We start from the raw sequence: 4,645 nt of genomic DNA, 5'->3' as shown, positions 1-4,645 counted from the left end.
GGATTTGCTTATCAAAGCTTTAAAGAAGTGTGGATGTTACATTATCTGTACACCTTCTCCAACTCCCTTGCCTGCCTCTTTCCTGACTCAGTTACACTTTTTCTCTCCTGCTCTCAGAGCCCTGTGCTTGGATCTTCCAGTAAATTGTCAGCACTTCGCTCCCTGCCTCAGGCTCTGTTTTCTAGAAGGTCAAGGTTAACACAATTGGTGCCTCAGTGTGGGGCTTTGGAGTTTGGTTCCTTAGCTCCCTGAAAACAAAAGCTGCCGGCATTCAGTGGTGTTGTGATGACCTGAGCATCTGCCTATGGTTAATTATGATGCACTGGTAGAGGGCAAAGCACTGGAAGGGACCTTAGCAACTGTAGGAGCCATCTTGCTTGTAAGGATTGTGATGTGGACAAATAACATATGACAGTGGTAGAGACCTTAAATATTAGATGAAAAGAATCAGGGAAGAAACATTCCAAATTAATACAAGCTCAGGGAGCCAGGGGCACTACATCTGCAGCCTTGGTGGTTTTTCTACGGCAAAGTTAGGACGACGAGAGTGAAAGAGATGGGGCGATGGACAAACGACCTTGACAACAAAGAACCCCCGAATCTCAGCCCTTCACCCTTGTCCTGGTCTCCTCCTACCTGGAGGCTATATGATGGCCCCACATGAGGCAGGTATCTTGCAGTAAGACGCTTCCTTCCCTCAAGACACGTTCTCATCTCACTGTATTGCCTGCAGGCCATAACTGACGTCAGGTCTCAGCACACCCTCAAAAGGGGAAATCAAAGCTACCCACCAGGAATAAATACCCTGTGCTAGAAAAGTAACAGCAGGATCTGAGTACGTAGTGGCAAGAAACCAGAAAGTTTGAATGGATCTGGGTCTTGAGATCCTAATTGGGGAAGGGAGGTGGAAAGTAAGACTGGAGGGGCTCAGATCTCATGAATCAGGACTTAATATTTAGAAAGGACTACATAAGTTGGTCCTAATCATCATCTGTATTTGCTCCCAGAAGTCTGGACTCAGTCATGGCCAGGAGTAAACAAAGAAGCAGTGCAAGAACTTCCTTGGCAAAATGTTAAGGAGGCAGTCAGAAAGTTCTAGTATGTGAGAATGTTATAATGGCTCATCTGTGTGTAGTTCAAGAACTCACCACATGACCAAGTTCCCTGGGAGCAGTTGAAGAATCCTCTGGTCACCTGGGTGTAAAAAAAAGTATACCCAGAGGTGGGGAGGGGTACCAGAGGCTTTGATAGGTTGGCAGTAACTGTCCTCTGCAGGGTGAGGCTCTTTTTGTAGAAAATTCAGCCACTACCTGGCCTCTTTATTCCCTCTAGGAAAGATGAGCTTCTGGGAAGGCAGAGTACAGGTAGCAACAATTAATCATGAGCACCAAAATGGATATAATCATCACAATGGGCAGTAGGGCCACAGTGACAAATGAGACCTTCACCCACAAAGATCTGTGGGGCAGCTAGCAGGGCAGGGCATCCCCAGGGAAGTGAGGCAAATGGACAGCTGCACAGGGTGCTGTATGTTTTATGCAACTGGAAAAAAGGTCAAGAGTAGGTTAGCAGAAGGCTAAGATAGCTCTTGCAATGGGGAGTCATGGTTACTCACCCAGTTTCCAAATGCAAGCCGTGCCAGGTGCCCAGGATGCACTGATGGTAGGGCAGGCTGGGTTACCCTGAGCAGGGTCCCGGCAACTCCACCGCAGGCATATACACTAAATATTCCTCCAGTTGTTCCTCTGAATAATTGTGTAGGTGTTTGCCAAGATAACTGTGTACTGGTGGATAGGAAATATGCAGATTTTAAAGGTAATGTTAAGCATAACATTGACATCTGGGAATTTAAAATGCCACCGTGGCTCACCAATAAGAATGGGGTGAAGATCAAGTGATAAATGCAGTTCTGGCTCGAAGCTGTTTTACAGATCACGTTATGGCCCCCTCCTCCGTGGGCTGACAGGTCACGTGCAAAGCACATGGATGGACCTGACCAGTAGGAATGGGCACACTGTGTGGGATAGAAGCATTGCAGACCTCCTCATTTTGCCTTAACTGCCTCTTTTCCCTCTCACGGTCAACAACTTATCTTTGTGGATTTTCCTTTCCATGGCTGCACCTGGATGAAATGTCCCAACAGGCAGCACGATGTTTCATTGCCTGAGAAGCTGATGAGCGCTCGGGTGACCCAGTTGGAAAGAGTCAGCGAGTTAGCCCCCCGTGGGGTGAATTTTGGCAGTGGGCGTGAAGACCAGAGGAAACCGATTAGGTAAATCTCCCCTCCTTTCCTCTTCCATGGGCTGCTCTTTGATGTGATTTCCCCGTGCAGACCTTTCAGACAATTCCTGCTTGCCAAGCAAACGTAGCTTCTGAGCAACCAGTTGTCATTCACGGCTCGTGTTGAAGGAGTCACCTCACCACCAGAGCAGTGAATGGCACCACCGTCCCTTTATCTTTACCTCAGTTCAGCCTTTCTCCTCACCCTCACCGGCCTGGACTTGGGACCTCACAAATAGCACCAACGCTTGGATCTGTACCGTAGGTTCCAGTACAGAGACAGTATTAGTGGACTGTGGGAGTGTTTAGAGAACAATTAGCCACTTTTCAGCGAACCACCTGGTTTTGGGGAGGGACTGTTCCACGTGTCCTGTTGGGTCAGTCACTGAGCGTAGAAAATAGATTCAGCATTATATTTTTTTCCAATTATATTATAGAATAATTAGCCAGAGTGAACAAAAGCTCTTAAAAATTCGTATTAAATGCCATTCATATGGTCTGTCATTCATTTCTTTTGAAGATTTTTTTTTAGGTTAAGTTGAATGAAAATGTGTGCACCCACCTCCTCTTAGCAGTAACTACTCTGTCATGTTCTCTTTTGCATTTCAGTCCTTTCTGACTCAGCACTGTATCAATTTCTCTCCCTTCCAGCAATGCACTTCCTCTCCTGTCTCCGTTACTACCGGTGTTCTCAGGATAACTTACGATAATAAAAATTTCAGCTCACTCATGCTTCACACACAGACTGACTTGTGTGCTTGGTCTACAAAGGTCAGGTGGCCCGACGGAGGCACCAGGGTGTGGGACGCATGTGGCGGCTCTCACTGTGGCTGTGGCGGTCGGGTTGATGATAACTGGGGGGAGCTGGTGAGGGAGGCAAGCACTGATCTGGAGACCATCAGAACCATCTCCTGCTTCAGGGTAGCCCTCCCTAATCTTGAATGGTCCTCTTTGTTCTAAATTCTCCTTGCAAATGGACTGGGGATCAGGAGGCTAGGATAACCCACGGCTGGAATACAGTTCAGGGCAGGGACCTAGAGTGGGAAAGAGACTTAGGTCATGAAAGTGTAGCAAAACAATAAGTGAGGGAAGCAACCACTTCACAATCAGTCTGTGGCAGAGATGATGCTGTTCACCAAATCTCATCTCCTTCTCTTCCTGGGAACACAGCTAGACACGCTGCGCTTTCCTGGCGTTAGGGGCCTGAGTTCCATTCCTGCGGGGGACGGCGGTGTGCGCCACTACCAGGCCGGATTGTGAAAGTCTGCTGCCTGGCCTTGCACACAGCATAAAATGGACCTCGAAGTGCCAGGAGATGACCTTCTTCCTTAAAATAAACCTACATCAGGCAGTCTCACGACCCAGAACTGCACCTGTATTAGATAACTTTGCTAAGATTTGGGGGGTTGTTGACTGTAGCAGTTGGCCTGTCCTGTGCTACAGGGATCCTAAATCTACTCTTTCTCTTAAATATCTACGCATTAGTTTTATTCCCCGCAGGTGGGAATTAGGGCAAAAGAGATGGCACGTTCATCAAACCTAGAAATGGTAGAAGAAAAGATTTTCCTCTTTATGCCAATAAAGCATTGTTGTTAGTCCTCTCTTAACACAAAGAGGAGAAACACGCTTATTTCTTTTAATAGAAGACAAGAGTCTTGACTCCATTCTATAGAAGTTGATTACAGAGACCGAAATGGATGTACTGAACTCGGCCTCATGAAAATGTGACATGTCAAAGAATCATTTTTCCAAAGAAAATGGCATCATTGGAGGCTTACGTATATATGGAGAACTATTTACATTCTCCATTTTCTTATCACCAATTATTTTATTAATTATTGTGTCCTAATATGCATAAACATAAATGAGTAGGGACTTCAAATGGGCACTCATTAACTTCCTCCGGACTGATTTTGCAATGTCATTTTATAATATGCATACTATATACGACCAAATGTTTCTTTTTGCAATTTTATGTTCATTATTAAACTTAGAATTAACAATTATGAATAATTATTAACATAGTCCATTCATTGCTACTATCATTCATATTTTTATAACAAGGACTACATTCCAGAAAGGAAAACCTTATTACATTCAAATATCATTTGTCTACTTTGGGCTTTGACCATTTAAAATATCAGAGAAATGACTAACATATGCAAGGGCAATTTAAAAACTACCCTAATGAAAATAATGAGAAAAACAAAATTCCCATTATTTTTCCTGACTCTGTTATTTTTCAGACATTATTTTCTTGATATAGATGTTAAAAAAAACAGTGATTATTATTTTTAAATGATGTCTATAATATTATGTGACATAAATAAGTTTTGTTGGACTGTCAATCTATGGTTAGTTCCAT

Source organism: Camelus dromedarius, chromosome 26 (assembly GCF_036321535.1).
Source record: "Camelus dromedarius isolate mCamDro1 chromosome 26, mCamDro1.pat, whole genome shotgun sequence".
Lineage (NCBI taxonomy): Eukaryota > Metazoa > Chordata > Mammalia > Artiodactyla > Camelidae > Camelus > Camelus dromedarius.
Note: the sequence above shows the minus strand (reverse complement) of the source record.